The 22,808-nt window shown below is 41.1% G+C and overlaps 1 protein-coding gene and 1 pseudogene across 2 annotated transcripts in view; both read right to left on the bottom strand.

Annotated features, from left to right (window-relative positions):
• CLVS1 (clavesin 1) overlaps nt 1–22,808 on the bottom strand; it is a 197,639-nt gene that overhangs the window by 2,362 nt on the left and 172,469 nt on the right. The gene's annotated exons all lie outside the window — the stretch shown is intronic.
• Nucleotides 15,576–16,870, bottom strand: LOC105724874 (keratin, type I cytoskeletal 18-like; annotated as a pseudogene).

Here is a 22,808-nt window from a genome sequence, read left to right as displayed (position 1 = left end):
GAGGATTGCTTGGGCCCTGAAGTTCAGGCTGCAGTGAGCCATATTGTACCACTGCACTCCAGCCTGGGTGACAGACGTAGACCCTGCCTCCAAAATAAAAATAAGAAACAAAGACACTCAAAATAACTACACAATGTATTCCCTTTCGTATTTCTGTTTTTCTTACTTTTGCTTGCCATACCATATTTTTATGGAGAAAAGCATTTTGGAGTATTGGAATATTCTTTGCAGTGATCTCTTCTCTTGGTAAAAGGGACATATGTATTCTAGCCACACTCTGCCCCAGCATCTAAATATCCTATGTGCCCTGAGATATATAAAGTTTGTTGAATTTTTAATGTTTTAGTGTACTTTTTAAACCCTTTGTCTCTCAGAGTCATTGGAAACTATCATGCATGATGTTAAGACCATGAATCAGATGATAAAGTTAGTTAGATTCTGTCCCTTACAGGCTGGGAAGCTTGAAGGAGTTCTTTAAACTCTTTGGACCTTGATTCTCTCACCTGCTTACTAGAATTATTACCTAATTCCCACAGTTGTTAATAAGGACCACAACTAATAATATGCATAGAGCATTTGGCATGGAATTATAGTTAAAACTTATGGAGCACTCTTATGATCAACCACTATTGCAATACTAGTAACGATCTGTAGTCTTTGATGTGTCCTTTTATATTAGAGTAATAATGATTTTTTTCTAAGTTGATATAAATTCAACCAAATTATTTTCCAGCTTACAGAGAAAATGTTATAAAAAGAACTATCATGCAGTAGATATTTAATAAATGTTCACAACTAAAAACAAATTATTCCTTATAAAAATGGTTACATTGTTCAAATAAGTAAAACTTACACAAATGTGCAGTAAATTGTTAACTCAGTAGACCTGGGGGTGCCCAAACCCTACACATTACAAGTTTTCAAGACTGGCCTTTCACTGGCTCCTCTGAGCCCTTAGAATGGCCTGCCTGATAAGAAGATCTTTGTATATCTGAGACCTTGGTTCATGCCAAGTAGTTTATGCTAAAAGTGTGATTTATAGTACATGCTTGCTTTTGTGTGTCTGAGCTTTAGGTCACACTATATCAGTTTGACCCTTTTAAGGCAGTAAGAGTGTCAGAGGTATTTGAACCAGGGCAACTCCATCTTAAATAGGAGCTGAGTAAAATAAGGCTGAGAATGGCTGGGATGCATTCCCAGGAGGTTAAGGCATTCTTAGTCACAGAATGAGATAGGAGGTCAGCAAAAGATACAGGTCGTAAAGGCCTTGCTGATAAAACAGGTTGTAGTAAGGAAGCCAGCCATAACCCACCAAAACCAAGATGGCCATGAGAGTGATTTCCAGTTGTCCTCACTGATACACTCCCACCAGCACCATGACAGTTTACAGATGCCATAGCAACGTCAGGAAATTAACCTATATGGTCTAAAAAGGGGAGGCATGAATAATCCACTCCTTGTTTAGCATATAATCAAGAAATAATCGTAAGAATGAGCAACCAGCTGCCCTGTCTATGGAGTCGCCATTCTTTTATTCCTTTCTTAATAAACTTGCTTTCACTTTATGGACTCAACCTGGATTCCTTCTTGTGTGAGATCCAAGAACCCTCTCTTGGGGTCTGAATCGCGACCACTTTCTGATAACACCTTTCTGGTAAACCATGAAGGGATGATACTGTGGAAACCCCCGACCTAAAGGCTAACTTTGGGTAAGTGGTGAGGTCCGGTAACAAGAGGGGGTAGGGAAAGGCTGAGGACTGAGCAGTTAAGGTCAGTCACGAAGGTACTGCATCCCCCCCACAATAAAAACCTGGACACCAGCACACAGGTGAACCTTCATAGTGGACAACACCTTATAGATGTTGTCACACATTAATGCTAAGAGAATTAAGTTCTGTTCATACAATCTTACTGAAAAGACAACTAGAATCTTAGAGTTAGTCTTTCCTAGACTCCTCCCTATGTACCATTTTCCATTCCTGATTACAATCTATATCCTTTTCTGGAGTAAACCATAACTGTCAGTCTAACAACTTTTCTGTGTCCTGTGGGTCTTTCTAGTAAATTATGGAGATGATATTATCAAAATTGTCAAATGTAGATAAGGGTGGTCTTGAGGACCCCCTCAACACAACATACAAAAACTGTGTGTGTGCATGCCATTGTTCCAATAAGTTCTTGACATGTATTAGCTTATTTTCACAACCCATAGTTGTGTATTAACATGTATTTACATTGACATATATTAACATTCCATTTTTACAACCCTTAGATTTTATAGATGGAAGAAACTAAGGGATTGAGAAGTCAAATGATGTAGAAAAGCCAACACAAATAGGAAGTGAAGAAGTTGACAAGTTTATTACCACCACACAGCTCCTGGATGTACCTAAGGCCACAGAGGTGTTTAGCTAAAACATCGAGTATTCCTTCCACCTCACCATAAAAATCATTGCTATTATTTTGCCTAAGATTTCTGTCTCCTTTCAAGATACGTATGTACTATAGAAAGGATAAAATTAAGAAATCAAGAAGAAATTAGTACAAGTGTCTCAGAACAATTTATTTCTACTGTAACTATCAATCCATTCAAACAGTCCAACCTTATATACCAAGGTGAACCTTTGAAAGTGAAATGGACTCATTTACTGCTGGAATGGGGCAGAGGAAGGAAACCCTAGGTAGTAGTTTAGCCCCAGCTCCCTAACACATTTCCAATGCTTTTTTCTCTCGTTTTAGTTTAAGGCTCAGTGCATGTGGGGAAGGGAGAAGTGTAGATTTGTATGAGGAACAGAAAAGCAAAAAATCCAGAGGCATTAAAACAAACAGCAAGCATGAAGACAACTGGGGGAGCACAACCACCTACACATGCCAACCTCCCTCCAGCACCTTGGACAGCTGCCTGCCTGCTTTGACCTATGGACCCTGTGGAAATGGAAAATATTGATGGCCATCTACTTTTGCAGACCTTAAACTCATTTCCTTTCTGTCATATGACTTCACTTTATTTCACAACATGGCATGCGAACCACAACCACAGAGTTTGAGGGAAACAGTGACTTGTCTAGACCAACCTGAGAGGAAATCTTCAGTAACGAGCTGTGCAACCTCTTCTTGAACATAACCAACTTGAGAAACCTGCTCCTCCATGCTCCTAAAGAGGCAAGTCAGCTAGAAAATTATTCTTTACACTGAACTCAAATCTGCCCTTTTTCAACGTCTATATACAATTCCTGGTTCTTTCTCCTGGAGCCACCAGAGTAGATTCAAGTACCTTCCAGCCCTCCCACACTCACCCAGCCAAGGCTGGTCAGATTCTGCTTGTGCCAAGGTTTCTAAAACTGACCACCTTAGCACTCTCCTATATCTCTTCATCAACTGGCTGTGACCTCAGAATAGAGTAAAATAATTGCTTCACTTTCTTGATTTTTTTTTTTTGTGTGTGCTGTTTACTTCTGTTGAGGTAGTTTAGAATTGCATTAGCCTTTCTGGCACTGATAAAACACAACCGATGGGAAATTTGGCTGTATTTACACATGCTGCCATGCTGCAGTTAACCATTTCTCTCCCATCTCAAAGGTGTATGGTTGAGTATTAAATTTCATTTTCTTGAATTTGTTTCATGTTTCCAATCTATCTCCATCCTTTTGGATCTTGAAATTTGTTACCCATCCAAATGGTATCTGTGATTTTTGTAAGTTTTGGATCTGTTTAGATACTTTCCCTTCCCCAGTTTTGGGAGCCACTATGGGAAGAAAATCAAATTCTCAAATAATGAGTTTTTAAAGAATCACTTATTCACACACTTATGCTAAGAAATGTTTGTGAATATCTGTTGTATGTGACGGACTATGAGCAATATGCCAAAACCTTCATTCTTTTGTGGAAACACTGCTTCAGTTATCCAGCCATAGACCCACAAATAGACTTAGAATCACTGTGACAGGCACCCCATTACCCACTCAGGGGAGAGGCAGTTTGCGGGAGGGAAGGTGTTGGATATGAAAGGAAAGGAATGAAGAAAAAAAATATTTTCCACACATTATTCATAGTCCTTGTTCAGGTAGCCAACTTTCACTCCCCCCTCCACATGATGGCAAGTTGGGATCTATGTGATTCTTCTAATAGATGCACTGGCAGCACAGACCCACCCAGAATGCAGGCTTACCTTAGCCAATAAACTGTGTGCCATGGTTGAATGGTGAGTAGCAACAGGACAACTCTGAGATACTGAGCCCAAGGAACCAAACATAACTTTTTTTTTTTTGAGACAGAGTCTTGCTCTGTTGCCAGGTGCCAGGCTGGAGTGCAGTGGCACAATCTCGGCTCACTGCAATCTCCGCCTCCCGGTTCAAGCAATTCTCCTGCCTCAGCCTCCCGAGTAGTTGGGACTACAGGTGCACACCACCACACCCAGATAATTTTTGTATTTTTTAGTAGAGACAGGGTTTCACCATGTTGGCCAGGATGGTCTCGATCTTTTGACCTCATGATCCACCTGCCTCAGCCTCCCAAAGTGCTGAGATTACAGGTGTGAGCCACTGCGCCCAGCCAAACATAACTTTTTATTTTTCTCTTCTACATTTTCCCTGAGTGAGAAGATGACCGTAGTCTCTTTATTTTCAGCATGAAATAATTTCAGTTACCTGGTCACACAATAAACATTTGATAGAAGTAACACACTATAAATATTATGAAGTATTTTAAATTCACTGGAAAAAATAGAAAGTAAATGTTGCTTTTCAAAACCTGTAGAAAAAAATAATAAAGCCAAGAGAAATAGCCTTTTAAATCTTGCCTTCAGTACATTCAGCAGATTCAAAATGCTCTCTGGAAAGACCAATCAACTGCCCACATCACTTCTAAACAGAGTGCTCAGGAACTCTCCACTTAGTACAGTAACTATGGAGAAGCCACTTGCTTTGAGGCTTTGTTGTCCAGATCACTCTTGGTGGTAATCTCTTCATTTGGTGGCTTTGCCTTCTCACAAGAAGCTAAAACAAACATTTCTCTTGAGTTCTCTTTCCAACACTGAAAGCCTGCTTAACCCCAAGGACAGGCAGGGATGTGATTTATTTCAGCCATCATTATCTCAGTGGTGTAGTAGGCAACTTTAACAAAGACTTCATTCTAGCCTAGAGAGCCACATTTTGTTTTCCTTCTATTATCTCTCTCTCTGTCCACCCTCCTTTACTCTGCCCTCCCTTACTTCACCATCTTCCTTTCTCTCTTTCCCCTTTCTTCCTCAAAATTGGAACTTTCCCCACTTCATAAAGGATCTATGGCTGTGGTTTAATTTTTACTGATTCTAGTGGTGATCGATGCTATGAAGAATGAGATGAAAATGGAAAATGTTGGCCATGATTCAGTCCACTCTGCACAGACCTACAACTGGACTAAGAGTTCTGCTTTCAGGCCTACTTTTACATTCAAAAATTTATTCAGCTACCTTATCTCAACAGCTAACACTCACCTTGTCTTCTTACTAATGAACTGCGTTGCCTTCTTGAGCTATATGAAACCCAATAAAGGCACAGGAATGCTGCTCTCCAACCCAGGCATTCACCAAAAGTCACAGAACACCCCAGCTACCAGGAGCCTCAGGGGTGATTCAGTCAAACCTGCATTTGAATCAGTTTCTACCCATTTGTTTTCCAGGACCAATGCCATCATTTCATCAGGACGTATTCCATAGTACCAGATTGCTTTCTTAAAATCAACAGCACACTTGGTTTTATGGAATTGCCTAATATGTTAGTGAGCCTATGTAAAAACTTCTAAACAGGAGGAAAAAAAAATTTTAAGATATCTTCAAATAATTATAAGTAATTCTGGTCAGTTTTTTTCCCCAAATAACTTCAAGTATCAAGGAATTCCCCAGAGAAGTTCTGGCATGGGCTTGAAGAATGATGGCTCCACCACATGCTTTGTGATCCTGGGTGAATTCGGCCTCCTCATGTGTGAAATGAAGATAGCATAGTGGCACATCATGGGTGCTGGTGATGATGAGGATTAGGTAAATTAAGGTGTGGAAAGTGTTTAGCTCAGTGTCAGCTGGGTATACACGTTTGTTCTTTTTAACTCTTACTATTCTTCCCTGTTTGCAGATAAGAAAATTAAGGTCCAGGAATATTGAGTTCATTTACAAGTTTAGCCAGAAAGAATGAATTGAACTCAAAATTTCCATGGCCCCACGAAAAAACTTACAAGAGAGAATTGTGTGTACTGACACATTATGTAATCTGATAATAATGAAAGACCAACATTTCAAAATGAAGTCTAATATTTTAAAAAATCAAAATAATTGATAAAATAATTCCACATAAAAGCTAACCTTATTACCTTACTTAATATATTGTAATTTTTAGAAGTAACACACAAATTTCCATTGCTTAACAATTATTTAAGTAGCTTTCAGTGCAACATAGTCATGTTTATTTTCAACTGGGTAAAGCTACGAGGTTTCTTGCTACCATAATGCATTCAATAATGACCTTGATAAAGAGTCTTAAGGAATATTTGTAGGACATATATTCTTCTGTTCAGCTACCAAACTCTTCATAATCAGAATCATCCTAGCAGGCAAAATGATTGCACTCACTGGGAACAATTAATATTTACTAAACCCAATAAGTAATTTTTTAAGAGAAGCCTAAGCAGCAAATCTTTTCCCTATCAAAGTAAACAAAAAACAAACCTCTCTCTGCTTTGACTATACAATTTGCCACAATTTACTGAACTGCAAATATAGAAGACCCAGTCCAAAAAAATAAATATTCTATAACTTTTGAAGCAAACTATTTTTAGAGTGAGCGAAACAGTCTTCTTCCCAGCACTTGACTACATGTATCATGTATTTCTATCAAAATGTGGTGGACTTGCACATTGTCTGCCCATCTTGTAACAAAGAAGAAAGACCCCCTCCAAAGAAACATGTGCACCTTCAGAAAGGATGGAAGTGGGTAGCTGTCATAAAACACTACACTGTCTAATACCCCTGACCACAAGAGGCTACTGAGGACTTGAACTTGTGCCAGGTTGAATGGAGATGGGCTATAAAAGGTAATGTACACACTAAATTTTAATGACTTAGTACCAAAAAACATGTAAAATAGCTCATTAATATTTATTTAAATCACAGTTAAATTATAATATTTTGGATACATTAAGTTAAAGAAAATATTAAAATTAATTTTACCTGTTTCTGTATATTTTTGTAACATTTCTATTAGACATGTCACAAAATTACATGTGCTTAAAAGACATGTGCTCAAAATTACATATGTGGCTCACATTTTTCTGTTGGATAGCTAGCATTAGTCTGGAGCCTCATTTACCCCATTATGCTTGTGGCTCAATCTAGAATAATCTAGTAATCCTCATTTAGAAATCTATAGTCATGTTAAAGAGTTTCGGTGACAATATCAGTGTCTGTCATCACTAACACTCACTGTTCTAAACCCATTCCATGTATTACCTCATTTAGTTCTCAAACTGACACTCACAAAGTGCCCCCCTCCTACCCCCGTGTTCTTAGTATCACTGTTGTTGTTTAAATTCCGACTGGCAAGAAAATTTAGGTTAGACTCCATTCATCTGTTATCATTCAAATAAAGGTGAAATTGTACCTGTAATTGTATCTCTAAATAAATAAATAATATGAATAAAACTCGAGGAAGTAACTGTTGTCTGTGCTTTTTCCATTTGTATTTTTTCATGCTATTTTGTTTAGCCAAAATATTATTTTTCTTGCTTTTTTGATCAAGCTAACTCTGCCTAGTTTTAAGGACACCTGAAGAACAAGTAGCATTCTTAGCCCTTTAATATTGGTTTCCCTCTTCTGTGAGGTTACAGCATCCAGGGAAATTGCTATTGCAACATGTAATGAAATATAATGGAACATCAAATTTAATCTCAATAAATTATGCATTTCTTGATGAAAAACAGCTTCAGGAAGTAATATAAACTACTTGAAAGAATAAGCTCTTTTTGAAGCTGTTACAGCAAAATTAACATTAACTTTCTGACTGCAGATGATTGTGGCTGCTCATGATAAGGGCCCTCTGAGAGCACCAGGCTATGGCTTGGGCACCTCCTCTTGTCAACTCATGTTGCTGTGCCACTATGGACCAGCTCACGCAGCTACTCTGATCCCATGTAAAACAGTGGGATCACATTTGTAGCCACAAGTTTCTGTGACTACTACTAGACTGGGCTACAATCACCAATTGTTCTTGGAAATAATTAGATTTTATTTTTTGAAATTCGACAATTCACACTTTATTTGTTCTAATAGTCTAAGGGCTTCTCTACCTCAACATTTGCTTTAACTTCCTTCTAGAAACATAGAAAGCCTAAAAATTACAGAAGGTAGGCCTTCCCTAAAGTTACTATGTGCCCAATACATTAAGGTTTCATGAGTCAAAATGTTTTACCTCTTTTTTTCTTTTCTTTTTTTTGGCAGAGTCTGACTCTGTTGCCCAGGCTGGAGTGCAGTGGTGTGATCTCAGCTCACTGCAACCTCTGCCTCCTGGGCTCAAGAGATTCTCCTGCCTTAGCCTCTCAAGTAGAGTAGCTGGGATTACGGGCACCTGCCCGCACACCTGTCTAATTTTTGTATTTTTAATACAGATGGGTTTTCACTCTGTTGGCCAGACTGGTCTTGAGCTGACCTCAAGTGATCCATCCACCTCGGCCTCCCAAAGTGTTGAATTACAAGCGTAAGCCACCGTGTCCGGCCGATTTACCTTTTAAAAATGTTTTTCATTTCCATTTCTTTCTTTCTTTTTTCTTTCTCTTTCTTTCTTCACTCCCTCTCTTTCCTTCTTTCTTTCTGTCATCTTTCTCTTTTCTTTCTTCATTTTCTTTCTTTCCCTCCTTTCCTCCCTCCCTTCCTCCCTCCCTCTCTCCCTGCCTTTCTTCCTTTCTCTCTTTCTTTCTTTCTTTCTTTTCCTTCCTTGCTTTCTCTCTCCCTCCCTCCCTCCCTCTCTCTTTCTTCTTTCTTCCTAAGCAGAGTTTTCCTTTATCACCTAGGCTGGAATGCAATGGAATGATGTTGGCTAACCACAACCTCCCCAGTTTCAAGGCATTCTCCTGCCATAGCCTCCCAAGTAGCTGGGACTACTGGAGTGCACTGCCACATTTTTGTATTTTTAGTAGAGAGGGGGGTTTCACCAAGTTGGCCAGGCTAGTCTTGAACTCCCAACCTCAGGTGATCCACCCACCTCAGCCTCCCAAAGTGCTGAGATTATAGGCGTGAGCCACTGTGCCCAGTCTGACTTCCAGAAATCTCTAAATGTTGAATTGAGAGCTGCCAGGTGCTACTAAATAGCTAATTTTCCTGTGTCTTTGTTAAAAATATTTTAGTTTCTTTAAAGTATTGTATTGCCACAAGTAATCTGCCCTCAGGTTGCAATTTCCTGCTGCAGAGAGTAGCTCCCCGCAAGCTCTTTTAAGTCTGAACTGTAATCACCAAGTATATTCCAGATGTGCATCACAATTCTAAACAGCAGTCAGTAACTCTTGTTTGATGCATCTGAAATCAGTTTGATACTATTTTGGAAAAGATTTCAGTACACACTTTATTTGAATATTTTAAGAAATATCTACAGGAGTGTTTCCTATCTCCACAGCTGTTCTTCATCATCATCATCAACAACAATCACAACCATTTGTTGAAGACTTACTACATGCCAAATTCTGCACTAGGTATTTAGCCTGCATTATCTTTGTTTAATCCTCACGATAATCTTCATCTGTCGCAGTTGCAGTGTAAAACATAAAAACAAATACATTAAATAAATAAATAAATCTTCACAATAATCTGAGCTGGGTATTGTTAATGCCGTTTTGCAGATCAGGAAACTGAGCCTCTAAGAAGATAATTACTTTGTGCAAGTTTCCACAGTAAGTTGTGGCACTAGAAATGAAACCCAGATCTGATTCTACAGTCCACATTCTTAAGCACTATCTCTTGTGCTATACTGTACAAAAAATACCTACAACATGGTAGGAAACCAAAGGACATGAACATGTATATTCATATTAGTAAATATTAATACTCAAGCTCTTATGAAACCATTTCTCTCATTGATCTTAATGAATCCAATAGTTTACATTAATCAGCTATTAATTTATAAAAAGTTTGTGTTAGGCACAGCAAATGAAATTAAAAAATAGATCATCATTGAGAAAAAAGTGTCAGGAGGCTGAGGCGGAAAAATCACTTGAACCCAGGAGGCGGAGGTTGCAGTGTTCTAAGAATGTAGAGGTTATAGAATCATATTTTATCTCTAATTATCAATAGGGTATTATTTAATAATACTTTAAGATCCTTTCTTCTAAATGTACTGCATTCACCCAAATATCTAGCAACATCTAGTAAAGAACTGCAATCCGTCAACACTAAATGCTGGTGAGAGGTAGAGAAAGGGAGTGGATTGGATTAGACTTAACTGAGAAGAGAGTTCAGCTGCCAGAAGACACACTCGTCCTGGAACTTGGAGATAGGAAGAAAGGAATGGGAGAAAGGAGCCAGGGAAGGCCACCATGGACACTGGCAGCTGCAGTTGGATATTCTGCTTAATTTACCTACAAAAGCACGTATTGCTCTTTATAAAACTATGCATTCCTGCCATATTAACTCACTTATCTCAGTTTTTCATCTGTAAAATGAGGATAAATGATTGCCATATTCTCCACAGGGCTATGAAAGATAAAATATATAATAAAGTGCTTGGAGCTCTTTGAAGGAGAAATTACTTAAATCAGCAGTGTTTATCATTTTACTAACACTTCCTTGAGTATCATTTCTGAGCATAAACTACTGATACTCCACCATATCTGATAACAGAGATAGCTATGTTTACCCACTTGAAGAAAATCAAAGAAAAGACAAAAGGCTGAGGAAATAGATACGGAGCAGTAGATTATTTACATTATAAAGTCATTCTTAATTTTACTGAGCAATTTACGGGAAAAAAATCCATTGAACAGAGTCACCTTTATACACTTGAAGTATGAGAGCATTCAAGACCATAACTAGTGTGTGTCGTGCCCAAATCCTTCATGGGAACCCCGGCATGAGATGTATAGAAGTCCTAGAGGTTCAAGATTCAACGTGTATAGGTTTATCGACTTTTGAGGAGCAGAATGCACTACCACATACATTTTGGGTGTGGGTTCAGGTGTTCTGAGATGGTCAGAAGGAGTGTTAAATCCATGCATTTCAAACGTGGATATTTCTGGGAAGTTTTTTTCTAATACCAATCATAAAATAGCAACACAGAAAATGACTACAAGTGCTCTGAACAGTCATCTTCCATTTGAATTAGACTGGCACAAAGAGCTGCTAGTCAGATTCACAGCATCCCTACTTATCACACTCCCTCTGAAGTTGAGGTGCACATGCTCAGTGCAGTTACTTTGGTAGAACAAAATATGATGTTCTGAAGCAGGTAGAGAAATGCCAGAAGCTGTCAATGGCTGAGAAAATACTGATGACTCATTCCCTCTACAGGATGAGTTTGAAAAGAATGGCTAGTGCTATTGGTAAACAACATTTCATAGTTGTGTTTTTTGAGCTGAATGATGGTATGTTAATGGATCTTCTTTGACATTACTAGATTAGCCTGAATATAGATTTTCTTCCTGAATATCTGTATCCTCCCCACTAGGGATGGGGTTTGGGGAACAGTGAAGTGCACAAAAATTATGATGGAGGAACATGCTTTCCAACTGTCTTAAAGACAGGATGAGCCAGGCGCAGTGGCTCACACCTGTAATCCCAGCACTTTGGGAGGCCGAGGCGGGCGGATCACCTGAGGTCAGGAGTTCGAGACCAGCCTGGCCAACATGGTGAAACCCTGTCTCTACTAAAAAAAAAAAAAAAAAAAAAAAAATTAGCTGGGTCTGGTGGCGCATGCCTGTAATCTCAGCTACTCGGGAGGCTGAGGCAGCAGAATTGCTTGAACCCAGGAGGCGGAGGTTGCAATGAACCGAGATCATGCCATTGCACTCCAGCCTGGGCAACAGAGCAAGACTTCGTCTCAAGAAAAAAAAGGATAGAATTTGGGCTGGCAGGAATGTAGTTTGAGAAAAAGTAAATGCCCCAAAAAGGTACTCTATAAACCACTGAAGAATGAATGAGTGAATACACAAATAGTGTGAGAACACGACGTAGGAGACAGCATTTTACTTAGAATTAAAAGAACTGAATTTAAAATATTTTGTCACCTACTAGCTCCATGAACTGAGGTCAGTCATTTAACTGCTCTCTGCCTCAGCCACTTCATCTGTAACAAGGGGATGATAACCTATCTATTCTTATCTACTTTAAATATATTTAAATATATTTTAAATCTATACTTTTTTATTTAAATTCTCAAAACTTGAATGGCTCAGTTTTCAAGAAGCCTCTCAACAAGACCAGGGAACATCCATATTGCAGTCTGACATGTGGAAATGACTACACTCCAGGGCCTTGCCACTCAAACTGTGGTCCCTGGGTCCTCAGCCCGGGCAGAGCCTGGGAGCTGGTTAGAAATGCAGATTCTCAGACCCAGCCAGACCTACTAAATCAGAATCTGTATTTTAACAACATCTCGGTGCTTTGTATGCTTATTAGAATTTTCAAAGCTTTGATTTGGAGCAAGCAACAGCTCACACACAGGTAGGAAACACCCCAAGTGAATTGGAATAGTATCTTAATCAAATCAACAAATATTTATCAATCCCTTATTAGCAATAGGCCTTAGTTTAGGTGCTGGGCCACAGGACTGCACTAATCAGATAAGCCTGAGCATACACAATTGGTCGGGGCTGATATAGACAATGAACACACAGGCAAGTGGAAAATTTGGGAAAGGGTAAGTGCAGATGAATCAGGGTGACAGGGAAAGGGGTCATGATACTTTAGTGAGGATGCACCTCCACCAAGAGGAGTCTAGCCATGTGATGCATCTGTAGCGGGACCAGCTATTCCTCCTCATTTTTTCACCTGGAGCAAGAATTCAGTGCTCTCTTTCTACTATTGATCCACAGTTACCTCCTCAGCTCCTCCATTTTCAACACTACAATTTATCATTCAACTGCAAAGATGTGCTCTATCTACAGTTTAAGCTACACGATGGATTACTGAGATTCAGTTTGAATCATTGTTTTACTTTGATTCAAATTAAAGATTAATTTCAAAATAACGTACAAGTTAGATTTTACAGTAATACATCTAGGTCAGGTCAGTAGCCTGAACTATGATTTTAATCAAATACCAAAGAATAACCAAATGAGTTCTTGTGAGAATATTTCTACTAACATTGTCCATTTTTGCTCATTAACTCCTTTATTTATTCTTCATTTGTGGAATATGTACTGGACATTTATTTTTGGTCTGCCTCTGAGCAAGGCATGAGGAAAAAAAAAAAACTAAGCAAAAAGCAAACATGCTACCTCTCCCATTGAGTAGCTCTTTCCAAAGCTAAGCTCCCTGTCTGTGTTCTTGTTCTCATTCCCTCTGACCCCCTTGGAGGCATTGCTACCCCGTTTATCGTTCCCCCATTTATCGTATTTCTTATCACCAAATTTCAGAGCTAGGGCTCAGGGGGATGGACTGCTGCACATTTTCCATTAGATCACGTTGGTCAGTAACTGGTAACATGTTTGCCTCCTTACTTAGCCCTCACAGGTCAACAACACCTATGTCCCTTTATGTGTGAAACCCATCCTAGCTTCCCTTCCTTTCCTCTAAACCGAGAATGCATGATCAAGCACTTCAGTCTTTCTCTTGGCCATACACTGAGCTCCTTTAATCAAATCCCAGCAGATCACACTACGAAAGAATACAGAGGTCACTGTAAACTCATTATTACCACTCCTACCAACCCTAAATACAGAATTCCCCATTCGATGTTTCCCCCAAGGCAATCTCAAGCCCACACACATCTGTATCATTTTACCTAAAAAACCTGTACCCTAGCCTAATCTCACTCTTAAGACTTGCCCGGCTTCACTGGGAAAATAGAACCCACAGGAACATCCCAGCTTTGGGGCACCACGTGCACAGGTGCCTGGTTACTGTGAAGAGAGCTTCTTGCTCTTAGAAAAGCAGCAACTTCCTCCACTCACGCTTGGGGTCCTAACTCATCTCACCTGCTTGGTGACACCAATTGTTCCCTCTCCTACATTCACATTCTCCCATTTTACTGAATCTTTGCTATTGGCATTGAAATATCCTAGGGTTCCCATTTTCAAAAAGAGAGGAAGATGATGAAGAGGAAGACAAAGTCGAAAAAATAAAAGAAAATAGAAAAACAGAACAAAATCAACATAAAAGCCCTCCGGATCCTCACATACCTCCCCAGATACAAATACCTCCCATATCTTCACAGCCAAACCTCATAAAATAAGTGCTTATAGTCTTTCTCCCTCTGTTCACCTCCTTCCTACTTCTGAGCCTGCTGCATCTTCAAGACCATCCGTGACTCCACCACAGCTCTTGTGAAGGCTTCCTATGACTTTTAAGTCATTATGTCCAATGGATACCTTTAAATCTTCACCTTACTTGGCTTCTCAGAAGCAGTAAATAGAGTTGACTACTCCATCCTTCCTGAAATCCTCACTCTATTCCTTTGGTTTCTGCAACACCACGTCTCGTTTACCTCCTACCATTCTCTGTGTTTTTTGGTGTCTTGTGCTGTATGACATTCCAATACTGGAATTCCTCTCAGCTCAAACCTAGGAACTCATTCTTCTTTTCTTTCTGCAAGCCCTCCCTGAGAGTTCTCCTCCATGCCCATAGCTTGCATCCGCTTTTTAATGCCTTTGAGTTCCTGATTTGTATATCCATTCCAGAATTTCTGCTGAGCTTTAGAACCAGGTATCCAACAGCGGACATGACCACTGTAACCAGGTACCACACAAGCTCTCTCACTAATCATGTTCAACACTGAATTCACAATCATCTCCCCAGTCAGCACCTCTTCCAGAGTTCCTTATCTTGGGAAATGGAACTGCTTTCCATCCAGCAGCATTGCATCTTTTATGCACGTAAAAGACCTCTGGTCATTCCTGAAGCTTCTTACCTTCATCCCAAAATCCACTTGATCATCAGTGGATTCACTAAATATTTTTGAGTCCATCTTCACCAACCATTCACTGAATATTTTTGAGTTCATCTTCTTCTCTGTACCTCCATGCTCAACACCCCAATTCAGGCTACAGTGATTTCCTACAGTAGCCTCATATATTCTTCTACTATTCTTTCCACTTGCAATTTGTTCTCCTCACAACAGAGTGAAATTTTAATAAACTTATCTATTCATCTGCACTTATCTGCAAAAACCTTTCTGAAACGTTCCATTGCTTGTAGGACAAAGTCCCATATTCATATCTGCCCCATGCAGCTCTGCATAGTGGGCCCTGGCACACCACCCTGGTCATTTTCCCCCTTGCTTTCTGCTCTCCAATGTTTCTGGTCTTTATTATTAATTAATTAATTAATTAATTAATTAATTAATTTTTTGACCTCTGAACTTTTTATTGGCCTCCTGCTCCCCAAAGGGTCCCCTGCTTCTGTTGGCTTAATGTCTCAGAACTTTGGTGTCATTGGTCTCAGACACCACTTTGCCATCCACTATCTGGCGGGTGATGGTCTCTTGGATGGTTTGCATGGAGTTGCTGCTGTCCAGGCATCACCAAGATTGAAGTACTTGCCATCTTCCAGCAGGCGGCGGTAGGTGGTGATCTCAGCCTCCAGCTCAACCTCGATGTTCAGCAGGGCCTCATACTCCTGGGCCTGGCGCTGTCCCTCCGCCCTGGTCTGTGCTAGCTCTGACTCCAGGTGCAGCAGGATCCCATTGAGCTGCTCTATCTGCAGGGCGTAGCGGGCCTCCACCTCCCTCAGGCTGTTCTCCAAGCTAGTCCTCCTATTTCTCATGGAGTCCAGGTCGATCTACAAGGACTGGACTGTAGGTCTCAGCTCTTGGAGTGTCATCTCAGCAGCTCCAACCTCGGCGGACTACGTGGTGATCACTGTGGTGCTCTCCTCAGCCTGCTGAGGCCAGTACTTGTCCAGCTCCTCTCGGTTCTTCCAAGGAAGCTTGTCATATTGGGCCTAGATATCTGCCATGATCTTGGCAAGGTCCTGAGATTTGAGGTCCTGAGATCTACTTCCACAGTCAACCCAGAGCTGGCAATCTGGGCTTGTAGGCCTTTTACTTCCTCTTCGTGGTTCTTCCTCATGAGAGCAGCTCCTCGTTGAGAGCCTCAATCTCCATCTCCAGCTGCAGCTGAGTGACATCGGTGTCATCAATGACCTTGTGGAGCCCATGGATGTCGCTCTCCACAGACTGGCATGTGGCCAGCTCTGTCTCACACTTGACTCTAGTCATCAGCAGCAAGATGGGCATTGTCAATCTGCAGAACGATGCGGGCATTGTCCACGGTATTTGCGAAGATTTGAGCCCTCAGGTCCTCAATGGTCTTGAAATGACGGCTCCAGTCTCTGACCTGGGGTCCCTTCTTCTCTAGGTACTCCTGGATTTTTCTTTCCAGCTTCCAGTTCTCAGTCTCCAGGCTCCTCACTCTGTCCAGATGGGAGGCCAGGCAGTTGTTCAGGCTTTGCATGGACTCCTTCTCATTCTGGATGCCTTGCATTCCTGCCAGACCCCCGGCTATCCCCGTGGCCAGGTCCCTAGACCCCATACCACCCTGGAAGCTGGTGGAGCAGTATGTGGAGATGCAGGAACTAGAGCCCCTGGTGCCTGCATAGACGCTGACCACACTGCTAACTGGCTGGGCGCCATTAGCTGGGCACCTGGACGGAGACCAGGGACCAGTAGTTGGTGGAGAAGGTGGAGCGAGTGGTGAAGCTCATGCTGCCCGGGGAGGAGAGCAAGAAGACAGGACTGAGGTTTTGTCGACCTTTCTCTTTTTTTACTTCCATGAATTTCAGATGTCATCAATTGTAGGACATGTCCTGATTTCAGGGACTTTTAATGTGACAGAAAATGCATATTATAATTAATTGGTGAAACACAGCAGTTCCTGACACTGGCCCTTCCAAATGTAGGGTGTTTGCTCCCAATCCCACTCCTGCACCTCCCTTTTTGCCTGGAAAACTTTTCTCCTATTCCAGTTTTCAGCTTATGTCTGGCTTCCTCAGGAAAGTGCTTCCAGTATCCAACCCAAGACTAGGTTAGGATCCTCCTTACACACCTGTACCCTCATTGTATAATCTAACTTTTCAAAGCACTACAGTGACCAGGAAACAGCTGTTCATGTGAATAATGTGTTTAAAGTCTGCCCCCTTTCCTAGACCACAGACTCAGAGACACTACAGGGGCAGCATGCGCCGGGTTAACCACTCTATCTTCAGCAGATAACACCTGATAACACAGCAAAATAACAAGGTAGATCTATTATTATCTCCTTTATAGAGAAGAAAAGTAGGTCACAGAGAGGTAGCTACTCAGGTCACACAGCTATTAATTTGAATGCATAGAATCTGATCACAGATTCTGTTCTGTTAACTGCCTTCTATCTTACTTGTGTATAAAATGGATACTCAATAATTATTGAATGAATGAATAAAATTTTCAAAAAGTATTTTAAATGTTAATTGTTAATGGAAATCTGAAGCCTGGGAGAAATAATGAGACTAAGGAGTTGGTCATTGATAACTTTAGAAACAATTTCAAATTCTAATCAAATATTGATTACAAAGACCGTGCTACTGTCTTATTCCTTTATGGGTGATTGATGATATCTCACTTGTCACTCTACAAAACAGTGCTCCTCACAGCATTTACTGTTACACGATTTTTCCTTTCTTTCCTCTCTCCTTCCTTTGTTGTTTCCTTTTTCTTTTTTATTTCCCTCCTTCTCCTCCCCCCACATCTTTTTTACCCTCTCTCTTTCCCTCCCCTCTTCAGAAACTATGTCATGAGCACCTATAATATACTAGAGAATAAGTGAGGCACAGTGGTAAATAAAACGGCACTATCCCACCCGTGGAAAACATATGATCAACAGAAAGGAGATTTAATACATAAGTAATCCAATAAATACATAATTATAGAATTGTGGGCCCTATTAGGACAGAAGCAGAGATCAGGGATAGAGACTAGCAGATGGGAAGAGAGAGGCCTGGGGAGCGGGAAGAGCACCCTTGAGAGGAGTCGGGGTATAAACTTCACCCGATGAGTGAGGAGCTGGCATGAGCATCCTGGAGCAGGGCTGTCCTGGAGCAAGTATGAGCCCTGAGATGTGGAAGGAGTGGATGGAAGCCAGTGTGACAGGGGCTGTGTGTGCCCTAGAGGGGCCTGTGGGAGGCCAGGGGAAGACTTTGGAGGAAGTTAGGTGGAGGAGAAGCATTATTATGACTTTAAAGATTACACCCAAGACCACAGGGATAGCAGTTTAGATTTGAGAGATGGAATAAAAGGAGAAACACTGCTAAAGACCAACAAAAATGTAATTGTCCTCCAGGCCAGGGGGCAGGCTCCGACTGGGAGGGGACTGGCAAGTGGGAAATGAGGGCTCCTGTGAAGGCAAAGCCCTCTTAGCCGAGACCCGGAGGAAGGGAGGCGGGGTGCTGTGTTGCTAACTCCTCCCTCTCTTTGGCTTTGCTTTCTGTGGGCCTCTCCCATGGTGCCTGGCCACGCTCTGGGTGCAAGGCTCCAAGGGTACAAAAACCTTATATTGACCCTATGCAAAAATTAAGGCAAAGAAGAGGGAAAGAGCCAGTGTAAGTCTGACTTCTGACCAGGACCTCAAGGTCCCTCCTTTCAAGCCACCACGCATAATCGTTGTCTGCTTCTCTGTTAAGGAGTTAGGATTTTTCACTTTTAGTGAGAAAACTTTTATTTGGAAAGAAATCAAAACCGTGACAAAATGGTAAGCCTTCTACACAATGCTGGGAAGGAAAGAAAGGCAAGAGCCATCGCGATGTTTCTCTGTGGTGCTCTGCAGTTATTTTTCTCACTCTGCTGCCTTCTGACCCTAACAGCAAGCCCGGAACTCATGCACATGTTACATCCACTTTGTAGTCAAGGAAGCTGAGACTCAGCAAGGTTACATGACCTGCCCCAGGTATTATAAATAAAATAACCAGCGTAAGAAAATGATCAGATAGGAAAATGAAGACACAGAGAGAGGAAAAGACCAGTGTGAGTATGGCCTCAAAGTCACAAGACTGAAACAAGCCAGTGAGATCAGGATGCCAGGCTGTGTACGTGGAGCTCTGGGGACCTATCATGAACAGCCGCAGAGAGCAGTGAGAGGGCTTGCTGGTCCTGATCACCATGACAACAGGAACCTTGAGAGGTGCGTTCTAAGTGGGGCTGTGAAGGAGTTTCCAATGAAATGCTCGAAGCTCAACAATGCTCATTTATGGGGTTGACATAAAACTCTATTACCACCATTTGAACATCTTAAGCTCAGCCGATACCTACAACGAAGTTTGCCTAAACCTAAAAAGAAACCCAACTACAGTATGCAAGTTGCACAGTGTTTTTAAGAAAATATTGCACAGAGACTTTTACCATGTATTATATCAAATATTTGTTTTCATTCATATGATCATTACGGCTTCTAAGAGAGATTCATTGCTGGCTAGATGTTAGGCACACACAGCATCAGCTTAATTGGAATTGGGCAGAATGTTTGTTTACCAATGGCAATATGTCACAAGAAATAAATATGTCTTGTCGTTCTTGCCTAGGCTAGATCTCCCTTTCCAAGTAATTGCATCTGAGCATGGTGCTTCAGCGAGTGAGCATCTTTTTCAGAACATAACACTGTGAGTAATCAGTTTGTTTTTGAAACTACACCCAGGCAGTTCACTCACATCCGTTCATTTCCTTCTAATTCAACTCTATTTCTTTGCTTTGCCAGTAGCCTAGAACTCTTTATCTAATAATTTTTCATGCCATTCTTTAGGAAGAGAAAACACACCCCTGTACACAACATTTTAATTAGCCCCATTCATTCTCTTATTGACTAAATTCATTGTATAGATTTTCTTTCACTCTAATGTTACACAGCTATACAGGATGTACTTATAAAGAGATGGTCCCTTCATTTGTGCCATAGAAAAGAAAGCTGTATGTAAGCAGGACATCCATCTCAACCAGATGTACAAGTAATGATGAGGCCATGCAGCTATTTTTTCTCATTCTTTAAGAAATGTTAACAAATTCCTATTGGCATTTGTGGAACACTCCAGCATCTAATAACCGACACAAAACACTGGGAATGTATGGCTTACCTTAGAAGTATTTGCTTCTAGAAGCATGATACATCTCAGGCATTAGCCGCCTGAGTAGCAGTGACACCCCAAAACTAAGAAGTTCAATCACATTTAAGTTGGATGTCGGAAAAAGGCAATTTAGGGGAGAGTGTAGACTGCAGATCATTCATTAAGAAATGATGCATTATATAGTGTTGTTGAATGGACCAGCCATATGGAACATCTGTTCCTGAGCCATGCAGTAAAACGGACTCCTTGCCCTGGCGGCTCAGAAGACAGTGGCCCTCCTGTTCCCACACTGCCACCCCTTATTCTTTTCATATGGATGGTATTTCATGATGATGTATTACCTCTGCTGGAAATGAGTAGTTACCCAGCAAATGCACAGATTCACCCTATAAAAAGAGGACTACATGCTCAAAGATCACCAAGGTCACAGCTAATTCTATTGACAGCTGAAAACAGTTAAGCTGACTATTATCACCCAGGCAGGGGCCAAGAGGGACAACCTGGCCTAAAATTCCCTTCCGGCTCAGAAATTTGAATTTAATCCAGGTATTCTCAGCCTGTCACCTACCCCCAAAATCAGATGGCTCACATTGCCATTATGACGTCTCACATCTTCCATGGGGATCTAGGAGGGGTATTTATAGAACATAAGGATGAAAGTATTTGGCTACAGGAATCAGAAGTAGGTCTTCTATGGCATATGTCATGCCAATTTAGGAAGTCAGTGCAGAATTAATACTAAAATGTTGTTTGTGATCTGCACAAGTGGCATATATTGTCACATTTTTTCATGAAGGTGCTTTGCTGACACTGGTCTTTGGATTCCATGAAACACAGGAGCCTGTGATCTCAGCCCAGAGAAATTGCTCAGTAAATATCTGTTGAGTGGACATGGCCAGGGTAGGCTGACATTGCTCTCTCCTGGGATTCTGCGCACATTAGAAGACCTCTGCGTGATTCTTCGAGGTCACACTGGCTCTGCTTTTCCTCAAACTGACTGGTCTGCTGGTCTGGGTGGCTGGTGCTGCTGTGCCACAGGCAGAGGGCAGCACCTCGTGGGGTGGAGTTATGAGGCTCCATTCAGCTCACTCACCACACAAGGGAAGCCAAAACGTGCTTCTCTGCCCATGACAGTTTCTGGACTTCCAAGAAGAAGCCGTGGCTCCACTCTCATCAGACTGTGAGTTTCTCTTTAGTGCTGAGAGATAAATGCTTATTTGGTAAGTCCATGAGCTGAATGAGGCTGGAATAGCATGGAGTAACTACTTTTTTTCTTTTTAATCCTTTTACTTATGTGGCTGGGATATCAGACTGAGCCCAGGTTGAAATGCAGATGACTGTGAGAACTCCAGGGAGGGGCTTCCAGGAAACGAAGAGAACGAAAATTATCAGTCAAGATTCAGCTTAGTTAGGTGTCTGTGAGCTTAAATTGCTCCTAACTTTCCATTTCAATCACTGGAGTAGTATTTCCCATACTCTAGTCTCTGAGACACAAGTGTGCAGTGAGATGCTAATAGCTGTTCTACCCAGAAAGAATCCTAGGACAAAATAGGTATGGCAATGCAGCTTTTTTCATTGCAGAACTTCTCAGTACCTTAGCTATGATAATGAGAGGAGGAAAAACATTTTTTAAAATCTTAGTACCACTGTGAAAAGGACACATCTATGCAACATATATTTATATTTTTAAACTAAAATATTAACTATGTAAGGAAAATCTGCTATGTGTAAGACACTATGCTTTTGGAAAAGCAAACAGCACAGAAAAATCCCCAGACTCAAAGTTAGGGGGCTTGAACTTTCATCCCAGCCATTTCACATAAGCAGTATGAGCAGAAGGGTTGTTTTACGTTGCTGTTAATATTCTGTAAAACTTTATAGAAATTTCACATTTACCCTCTGTGTGATTAAACTTCAAATTAAACTGAAAATACGCTTGTTTTTATTAAAATGTGGCATCTTAGGATGATTCTGTGAATTAACACCGATTACACTGAATCTGTGATTATTTAACAAATGGAATGTTTTTGGTAGCCAGCATCTTTCACTGCACACATACACCATGCGGGGGGTAGAAGAGGTCCTTAGTGGTGGAAAGTCTGATGATCCCTAGATGACATCTACAGACTTTCTCCAGATCTAAACTTTCAAAAGCCCCTGATAAGAAGAAGAATGATAAAATGTGTTTTTATATGAACTCTCTGTGGATAATGTTATCCTGCAAACAGAGGCTTCTGCAGTGTGGTACAGCCAAGAGGAACCCATTCAAGCTCAATGAAAGGACAGCCTAAAATCCCCACTTTCTCCCCCTCCTGGCCCTGAAAGGAACTACCTGCCATTCCTGTATGGTGGGGACATACAGTTTCAATGTAGCTCATACCTCTTTAGGAAACCACTGTCCCTTCCTAGAATGATCCTGTTTCGTCCAGGATTTGTACCCCTGCCTGTCCACCAGGCTGAACACACGTCTCATTCCTGGAAATCAGAGGCACCCTCTCCCTGGTCACAGTGATGGGTTCAGAGGCAGCACAAAGACTGGCTTTTCAGAGTCCCC

This window comes from Aotus nancymaae, unplaced genomic scaffold (genome assembly GCF_030222135.1).
Source record: "Aotus nancymaae isolate 86718 unplaced genomic scaffold, 86718_ANA_hifiasm-v0.15.2.pri h1tg000036l, whole genome shotgun sequence".
Classification (NCBI taxonomy): domain Eukaryota; kingdom Metazoa; phylum Chordata; class Mammalia; order Primates; family Aotidae; genus Aotus; species Aotus nancymaae.
This window is presented reverse-complemented; position numbering and strand designations above follow the sequence as displayed.